The sequence below is a fragment of the Chanos chanos genome, chromosome 15 (genome assembly GCF_902362185.1).
Source record: "Chanos chanos chromosome 15, fChaCha1.1, whole genome shotgun sequence".
NCBI classification, from domain to species: Eukaryota; Metazoa; Chordata; class Actinopteri; order Gonorynchiformes; family Chanidae; genus Chanos; species Chanos chanos.
Window position 1 is genome coordinate 17,201,221 of NC_044509.1, and position 10,000 is coordinate 17,211,220.

The 10,000-nt window shown below is 44.5% G+C and overlaps 1 protein-coding gene and 1 non-coding gene across 2 annotated transcripts in view; one reads left to right on the forward strand and one right to left on the reverse strand.

The window, feature by feature from the left end:
• Nucleotides 1–10,000, forward strand: part of sez6a (seizure related 6 homolog a) — a 62,935-nt gene that overhangs the window by 31,126 nt on the left and 21,809 nt on the right. The gene's annotated exons all lie outside the window — the stretch shown is intronic.
• trnal-cag (transfer RNA leucine (anticodon CAG)) lies at nucleotides 7,370–7,452 on the reverse strand. The gene has a single exon. It is a non-coding gene; the product is annotated as a tRNA-Leu (tRNA).

The window sequence follows — 10,000 nt, forward strand, 5'->3', positions numbered from 1 at the left end:
GTACTATGCGCCTTGTTCAGTCATCCTCTCAGACTGTACTATCCGCCTTGTTCAGTCATCCTCTCAGGCTGTACTATCCGCCTTGTTCAGTCAACAGCAGCCTCAGAGCAGGGCCACTGTTCTCCATGCATCTTAACCATAAAGTCCTGTCAGGAAAAGGTTAATATACTCACCTCTCTTCACAACTGAAACCACCTGGGTTCCGTAATGAGCTGTAAAGGCTTAGAGGCCGTGTGCGGCGTCTCCTCGGCCCTGCAGTGGCTGCTTATGCTACTTCAGCCTCTGTCTCTGCAGCTGGTGTGTAAAGAAAGGAGTTCAGTTAGCCTGACTACAGGGTAGTGTAGAAAGGACAACATATCAGTCTATCAAATATATCAGGCCTTTCCATAATTCACACCAAGACACAAAGGCATGGGCAATACCATCCAGGAACCTTGAGTAAATATCCCTTATAAAACAAGCACTCACCAAACCACGGTCCTCCGAACAGAGCCCTCCAGCTCTCTGGGATTAATGGTCAAATCGATGACTGTGAACTCAGCTGTCATGCAGCAAACATGCTGACATGCTATTGAACCATCACACCTGTGTAATCATAATCACATGTTCCTCTCTCTGATTCAGAAAACAGCAGTCTTCTCCCAGCAGGGCCAGACTTTATGAACACTGAGATCCAGCAGATCACGTCTCTCACCAAACAGCGGCGTGATACATTCTCCAGTCAAACATTCAAACTCAGACTGTGGAGAGACTCAGGAGGTCTGTATAGTGTCAGCCCCTCTCTCTCATTGCGTTGGTACTAGCAGGATGTGTCAGTAGAGAAGGCCACAGTGGGACTGCATAGACATAAACCCACGGGGCAATTGGCTCCCATAAATGTCACCACACTGGGAATAAGAACTGTTTGACACCAATCAGCCTCAGCGGTGAGAGACAGTGTGGTTTCAGGGTTTACTGCATGTCCCTGGCCATGACAAACTGTCTGTCTCTTCACGTCTCCTGCTCCACTTCTTCAAGCTGTCTCACACCTGCACACACTGTAGTTCAGTCTGTCTCACACCTGAATACACTGTAGCTCAATCTGTCTCACACCTGTACACACTGTAGTTCAATTTGTCTCACACCTGTACACACTGTAGTTCAGTCTGTAGTTCAGTCTGTCTCACACCTGTACACACTGTAGTTCAATCTGTCTCAGACCTGTACGCACTGTAGTTCAATCTGTCTCACACCTGTACACACTGTAGTTCAGTCTGTCTCACACCTGTGCCTACTGTAGTTCAGTCTGTCTCACACCTGTACACACTGTAGTTCTTAAGAGGATTTTTTTTCTGTGCTCATCCTCAATTTTTCGTGTGTTGCTAAAATTATTAATGTGGCAAGTGTGTTGATTTTTAACCAAAAGCGAGAACTACACAAATGTGATATTTAATGGGAACAATATCTTTCAGAATAGGATTCACATGTCCACAGCACGTTTTGAGAGGGCACTGTGAAATGATTTGGTCTTTGGAGTGGAGCCATTTCCACTGGGCAGTGCATGCATAATTACACACATTTGTTCATTAATGCCATGAATGAACATTTTTCTCTGTGCTCCCCAAATTAACACATGTACACAAATAGTGCCACCCAGTCTTGTGTGGGCTACTGACAGAACACAATGAGTAACAATAAGCCTCAATACCAAACATTGCTTAAGAAATTCAGAGCTGACCTCTCACTGAGTGTCTGAACCCGCTGTAATTCCCCTGTGATATAGGCCCGTTAATCAAAGATTTATCCTCACACAGAGAGAGAAGATTTATACTGACACAGAGAGAGACGTACATCTCATCTGTGTCTCCAAAACTGAGACGTTCAGCTGTAAATGAGTGAGCTTTTACGTCTCAAAAGCAGATGTGGACCAGTGAGATTCAGGACAGCATCTCACCTTTTCAGTCCAGTTGTATTCTCTCACCGTTAGCGGTCGTCTAGGACTAATATGAAACGCTGGTATTGGTGGTTTAAAATAATTTTACAGTGTGACTATTCAGTATCATCTACGTGAAGAAAACAGACTGCGAGCCTTAAAAAAAAACTTGTTTTTTTTACTGTTCTTAACGCTGACATGTCACACAGCACATGTTCTGAGTGCGTTTCTGGTATACTTTTTTTACGAAGTTGTCCTCTGGCGTTAGACTGCGTTTCTCTTTGCTGCCTTGTGTCTCAGGGGCAGTGAACACAGTGAATCAGCGATCTGCATCGTGTTAGTGTTCATTTCATTCTATAATGGACGGATATCAGTAAATGCCAGTTGCAGCTATTCACCGCCTCATGGCTTGATAGGACGCTGCAGGTTGAGAGAACGTGTTATTAAGGTCGATCTGCAGAGTGTGTCTGGAGACGTCACCGCTGTTTGTGTTGACGTGGAAAAGCTTGTGCTTTTTCACGATGTGCAGAACGCTGATAAAAAAGAACATAGACCGTCGGTGTCAGTAGGTACAAGAGCCATTCGAATTTTTCCAAATAATCCACGTGTAATCTTCCTATTGGGTTGAAACTGTTTATCGTTTTTAAAGAATTTCAGTGACCTGACCTGAGCGGGGTGCAGATCTCTGGGTTTGCGCTGATCTCTGTGCTCTTGCGAATCCTCCTTGTCTTCCTGGATTGTGAGATGTGGGGTAACACAAGCGTCGGAGAGCCATGTGCTCCTGCTGAGAAACGAGTCTCCAGCCTGCGCAATGAATATCCGCGACGCTAAATCACCTGCTCTGGCAGAGATGACAGCGAAATGGGAACAGACGTGGAAAGTGAAATGAGGAGAAGATGTGTTTTCGCGTGATGTAGCATACTCCCCCAGTGCTGTAGAATTATGGGTCCTTGAGGTGGTTCAAGCTCAAACCTCAGAGATAAGAGGTTTCTTCAAAAAGAAAAAGAAAAAAAACAATGTTGCTGAGAGAGATGTGAGGCATCTCTCCTTGCCTGATTGGCTGGATCAGTAGAGTTGTCGTCTGTGACCACAGACTGCATTTAGACTGGGGAAAAATAAAACATGTGGACATCTGTGAAATCGCACAGTGAACGTGTCTTTTTCCCCAACAGCTACTGCAGGCCAAGAGTTTTTTTTTTTTTTTTTTTTTTTTAGTTTTTCGTTTGTTTGTTTGTTTGTTTTACATTTACGAAGTATCATGACCTGTTGCATCTGTGTAAACAGCAGAGAACCAGAGAAAAGAGGTGTAACGGTTTCAGTGGGACTGTCTCGATTCAGAGCTTTTAATACTAACATACACATGTTTGAAAAAAAAAAAACAAATGCAGTATTTTTGTATAACGTTTGGTGAATAAATAAATCAATAAATGAGAGAAAAGCTCTCTCTGTAGCTATTTAAGTTAACATCTCACAGTTTCCATTCAATGAAGTTTAAAAGCAATTAATTTTCTCCTTGAAAAAAACTGAAATGCTTCATCAGCTCCCCAAAGTACAATTTAATTCTTCCTGATTGGTTGTAATGAGCTCATTATGGTCATCAGGTGCACTGATAAAAAATTATAAAGTAATCCATGTTGTTCTGAACATATTGTGTAATCCACACTAATGTGTTGTTAAAGTCCATTAAACGCACATGTAACTCCTTCAGTGCACTTTGTCAAATTGCTCTTTATTGTCTGTGTTAATTCTTAATGAGAGACGATCTGTGAGCACATAGCCTCACAGTTTTAAATTTACTGAAGTATAACAATGTACCACCCACTCAGGGACATATCATGACTGTGAATTATTTAAAGAGAGTTTAAGATATTTTTTAACTGCAATTACTTCTCAGTTAGTTTATGTATGTTCAACCGTAAAACTAGATAGACAGACCGATGGTTACTGTCGTAAGTTGTTAGTTTATCTGCCAGGCATTTACCATTGCTGGTATAATTCGGACATCTTTCTTTCTTTCTTTTTTAATCTTAGAGTTATATGCTCGATTGGGGGTGGGGTTTTTTTTCTTCTTGTTTCTCTTGAATGTAATGAGCTGTTACTGTGCTGTTATTTAATGTACAGACGTCCTGTAATTTGGCTTCAGATTTGGTACAAAAACCTGAAATCTCATTTGTCCTAACCTCTTCATGATAGTAACTATTGGATTATCTTATCTCTCTCTCTCTCTCTCTCTCTCTCTCTCTCTCTCTGAATGCAAAATGATGCCTCAAGTTTTGGGAAAATTGCAAAATTCTCTTGAACGTAATCACATTACTTCTCTTACTTTACAGATTAGATATGGAAATGGTTGCATCATGAATAAATTGAGTGTGGGGGTGTAAGTTTTGAATAGTTCCAGATAACTTTAATACTGGCCCAGTTCCTCACTCTTCTTCCAGCCCACTGTATTGGTATAGCTACAAACTCTCCCTAAGACCCACCCGTTACCCTGGCGTCGGCAAAGCGTTGATTAGCATCAATACAAGGAAGTCAGCTGGAGAGGAAAATCTCAGTCATTTCCCCCTTGTGTCTCCATGCGCCTACCACTGCCATCCCACGTGTTCATAATCTGAGTTTATCATTTCTCTCAGGTAGAATTCCCCACGTATTAATCTGTTTGTTTATTCCACTGCATAAATGAGGTGATTTCACTGATTTAAAACAAACGTTATCTTATTTTCAAATCCTAATGTCTGAGCCCTAAGTTAACTCTCAGCTGTGTTCCTTCATTGAGCGGAGAAACATTCCGTTGTGGTGCTGTAGACCAGGACAGATCTTGAGGCTGCAAGTCTCCATAAATGAATTAACAACAATTAACATGCACATTTCTCACTATTTAACAGCAGCATCATAATACTAGAAAAGCGTCTGGAAACGAAGGCAAATGCTCACTTGCTTCATCTGTTTTCACAGGTCAGATGGTGTTTCCTCCATGTTAGTGTGGCACTGCACTGCAGAAACCCTCAGTATGGAGTCACACATGACTGGCCAATCAGATATTGGAAAAACACTCAGCTGCAAGTTAATTATGTTCATTTAAGCCAATTAAACGCACTGCAGGGGAGATTAGCAGAACTGGCAGTTGAACTGCCTCACCGTGAAAGCTGAGATATTTGTGAGCAATATAGAAAAATGTATAGATGATAAGGCTGAGAATCTTGACTGTGTATTCAGAATCCTCCACTCTTGACAAGGTTAAGTGTATTTGTGCAAACGGGCGTGAAATTTGATCTTCAGATGGAAACGTTCTCCCGCGCTACCCTTGCTCTCTGTACGTAAGAGACCATCTTATGCAATAACATGATGCAAGCTGATGAGTGGAGCAGCTTTCTAATGAATGTATCCCAAAGGGCAAAGGAAGGCTGCATTTTTAATGACCCCATGTAACATATAGCAGTGTTAAATAGGAGGTCCCTCTGTGTGTGTGTGTGTGTGTGTGTGTGTGTGTGTGTGTGTACTACAGGGGCCTCAGCCACGAGTGACTACTACTTAGTTGCTGCTCAGCCCTGGACAGACAGACACACACACACACACACACACACACAATTTACAATTTAGTTATTTGGCAGACGCTTTTTACCAAAGCGACTTACAATCGGTGCATCGATGAGACAAATACTTGCATGGATATACAGTTGAACCTTGAGAGCTCTTTATCCCACTCATCACCAGAGAGCTTATGAGGGTTGCTATGACAGGCAGTGGCTATATTTTCAAATGCTGAGCAAATCCATTTTGATACACAGTTTGATTGCATGCCGCTACTGGCTTACACACACTCTCTCTCTCTCTCTCCCTCTCTCTCTCTCTCTCTCTCTCTCCCTCTCTCTCTCTCCACACCAGTGTCTGTGACGGTTAGGTCTTAGTCCCTTGGACTGGAAGACTCGCTGGTTTAAAGTGCCCAGGAGCCCTGCTCCATGGCTCTTGGCTGGAACATTACACTTAAGTAAAGATCGATGGGCTTGTCCCTGGGAAGCCAGATCATATCAGGGTTAGCACTATGACTATAACTGGTCTACGGCCCCATTGTGATGTACTGATATTTATGTGGTCGAGTTAAGCGCTCAACTCAAATGGTAAAGGGTTCAATAAACGCTATTGAAGGGAAAAGAATCGCAGCCTGGCGTCTGCAGGGCCTGCCCTGTGTTTACAGGCCTGTCTCAAATCACCACATGTGTGACTGTCTTATTACTGATCCTGGCGGTGGATATTTACCCCAGTTTCACAGACTTATCAGCAGGCTCGGAGAAGGTTTCTTTCCGTGCCTGCTGTCACAGGGCTAATGAAGCCGTCGTAAAGACAGATGTGATTGTCTTCAGTCTTTTGTCTTTTTTCGCCTCTAGATCCAAACAGACCTCAGCCCCACTCAGCTCCAAGCCTTCGACGAGTCTGTTGTCACATGATTAAGACATCCAAAAAACTCCTTCCTCTCCACCAGGCACAGAAAGTTACACAAAAAAAAAAAAAACTCATATTTTCATCTGTTGCCTGTAACCCTTACTGCTGGCGTATTCCTCCCCACTGCAGAGTGCTGCAGTGTCGTTATTACTAATTGCTAAACAATCAGGTTTTATGAGCCACGAAAAAGCGAGAATTAGAGAGAGGAAAGAGGCAGCAAGCCCCGTTATTTAATAGGAGACTGGTGCGATGGTCCCCTCGGCACTGGGGCTGGTTTGAGCCAGAGGAGGGAGAAGAACCTAATGAAGATGTGATGACAACAGTGTGTCGCGGCTCAGTGGAGCTGCTGGGTAAATGTGGGAAATGAATGGATGGCTATGGGCATCACGCAGCCTTCTGATTGTCTGATTTATTGGAGTCATAAAGGAGCCCCTCATCAGTGTGAAGAACAGGTGAATGTCAGACATGTTTGGAGTTTCCTCTGTCTGAGGTGTGTGTTTGAGCAGCTGGTGTGAGGAGAAAACCATAGCACCTACTCAGCACCTACACTAAACACCACGAGACACAGGCCAGCAGTGGCAACGGGGGGGAAAATGAACATGGGTTTGTCGCAAATGTGCTGTAAACATAAACTCAAATAGAACTGTGTTCTATTTGTGATGTGTTTATCTGTCCAGCCATTTTTACAGTAAATATTGTCTCAATGAGAGCTTCACAGGTTACCTGGGCCTGAGATGGCCAGTGAACGAGTCTAAGGTTACTTGGGCTTTAAGTCGTTAAGTTCAAGTTTTTCCCTTTATTAATCCACACAATGGGGGCCGTGAGCACGCACACACACACACACTCTCGGAGCAGTGGGCAGCCACAGCCGTAGTGCCCGGCGAGCAGTTGGGGTTAGGTGCCTGGCTCGAGGGCACTGCAGCCCTGCATATTGCAGGAGGGAAAAGCGCTGTTCAATCTTTCGGTACCAAGCTAGCTTCATTGACCTTTAGGCCACAGCTGCCCCAAAAGAACTCTTGCTGTCAGAAGTGGGATTCGAACCCACGCCTCCAGGGGAGACTGCGACCTGAACGCAGCGCCTTAGACCGCTCGGCCATCCTGACTCATCTGTAGTGGTGATGCACCATAGCACTGACGTCATTGGCCTGAGCTGCAAGCTACTCATATCAGAAAGTAGAGAGAGTCCACCAGCATTAATACACATCCTGTACTCAGACCATTAGCTGTGAGGAAAATTTAGCGATATGGTATGTTAGGGGAAAAAAAAACAAGAAACATCGAAATATTCTATAGAGCATTTTCCCCAGTCACCGAATAAACCCACACCTCGCCTGATGCTGTTTGTCGACATGATTAAGTTTGATTTGCCTTTAGAGACCACTATCCACAATGTGCACTGATATCAAAACCTCTCCTGGCTGAGGAGGCGCCTGATGGTGGAGGATGGAGGTGGGTATGGGAGGGTGCTGAGAGATAAAATTGCTTCCAAAAGCTTACTTTTCTTCCTCTCGGCTGGCAGCAGGCTGTGAAACAGCGAGCATTAATGTCCATTTCCACAGGCACTCATGAGGAGAGAGGGAGGATTTAAGAGACGGTGATTATGCTTTTCAGATGGATTTTGGAACAGTTAGCCATTTTATCTGTCTGTAATCTCATACGACGCTGTTCAGAGTATACCCACAGAGCATACAGGACTGCCGCCGGCAGCCAGCCGCATGTGTGTTTAGGGATTGTGTGGAGACCAGTTAAGCATAATGTGACACTGCTGAAGTTATGAGCTGTGAATCCATGTAATGAAACTGATCAATCCAAAGCATCTGAAATATTTATCATGGGGCAGGGCCGACACATTCTGCCTCTCCTGGAGCTAAAGTGCTCAGTTTGGGCAGGGTTCATTCGTAAAGGTCGCGTTCATAAACCTCTGTGAGGAGGAGGCAGAGGACTGGGTCTGGGAAAAGCTGGGGTGCAGGACATTAATCTCTCTGTAAGACACATATACTCAGTTGGATTAAATTGACAAGAGCCGCTGAGAAACATACCTGTATTAGACTTTTAGCTCAAATTTTGTGGATATCTGTACTCTGTGATCCTGCTTCATAGACCACACCCCCAGAAGTTTGTTGACCTCCAATCCTGCAAGTCTGTGCCCCAGCACCTGACTAACCTGGAACCATAACCCAGTGCCCAAACCTGCGGGGGGGAAGACTTCCTGGAACCATACCACAGTGCCCAAACCTGCGGGGGGAAGACTTCCTGGACCATACCACAGTGCCCAAACCTGCAGAGGAAAGACTTCCTGGACTATACCACAGTGCCCAAACCTGCGGGGGGAAGACTTCCTGGACCATACCACAGTGCCCAAACCTTCAGGGGGAAGACTTCCTGGACCATACCACAGTACCCAAATCTGCAGAGGGAAGACTTCTTGGACCATACCACAGCTCAATCTCAAAGGACACCTTGGGGGATGGGGGGATGGGGGGGGTTCCATTAAATGTTCCTTTGCTGTTCTCCTACTGGACAATTTGAATTTTTGGCTTGAGTTTGGCTGTCTGAGAAATACCCATTTGAAGCCCTCTGAAAATAAATATCACCCAAACAGCCTGTTGAATCTTCTAAAATTTCAAAGTTACCACTGCAGTAACAGATTGGGTGTGTGGAGGTATGAGCAGTTCTATATGTAGGTCGAGCTAGAATGTCCTTATATGGCCATGGAAGTTCTGATGGGAGGAGCCATGTAATACTGAAATGCTTGTCATCCCCACAAGGTGGAGCCATGTAACAGTGGAAATCTTGTCATTTTCATTTGAATCAAGGTTGAATTAAGTCCCTTACTTTGAGTTGCATCATCTGTGTTGACAGAGTCTCAAAATTTACACATCAGACCTTGATCTTACTTTGGGATAGGCTTAATTGAGCTGTTGCCAAGTTTGTCATAGTCCATCCTGTTGACTGTTTACTTGTGTCGTAAACAACTGTGTTTGTTGAAGGTGTTTTTTGTTGTATTTGAGAAGAGAGGGTAAGGAACAGAATGGGTCAAAGACATTGTTTATAGACACCAATTACACACCCAAGGTCAGTCCCCTCCAACACAACGGGCGCCCAATGTCCACCACCATTCATCTAATGTGGGCTCCTCAGGGCAGGTGGCAGGAGACCCAGAGAGAGAGCTGTGAGGTCATTTATCTTCCAGGGCTGTACGCACAGGGCCAGGACAGCCTGCCCGGCAAACGCATCTAAGACTTTACCCACAGCCCTGAGATTTATGCACTGCTTTCTGACCTTACTCTTTACTGGGGTGCCACAAAGGCATTTTAAAAAAAACTGAGCTTTTTCAATCTCTCGGAGGAGGTTTTTCACTCGGCGAACACCTGCATTTCCTATTAAGTTTTATATACCAAGACAGTTTTATATTGCTTCACGTCAAAGCAGATATGAGGGAGGAGAAGGAGGCATGGTCTAGTCTGAGGCCATTAGACAAGACTCCTCTGATACCTGTCTTCCCTGCTACTTTAGAAACTAAGACCTGAGTTCAAATCCTCCAGCTCACAGGGGGATGAAGAATGACAGGTTGAGGAAAAAGCAGGGCTGAGAGTGTTTGCTGAGCTGCTGAGGAGAGCTGTGTGTCGGACAGGCCAATCGGTGATGACA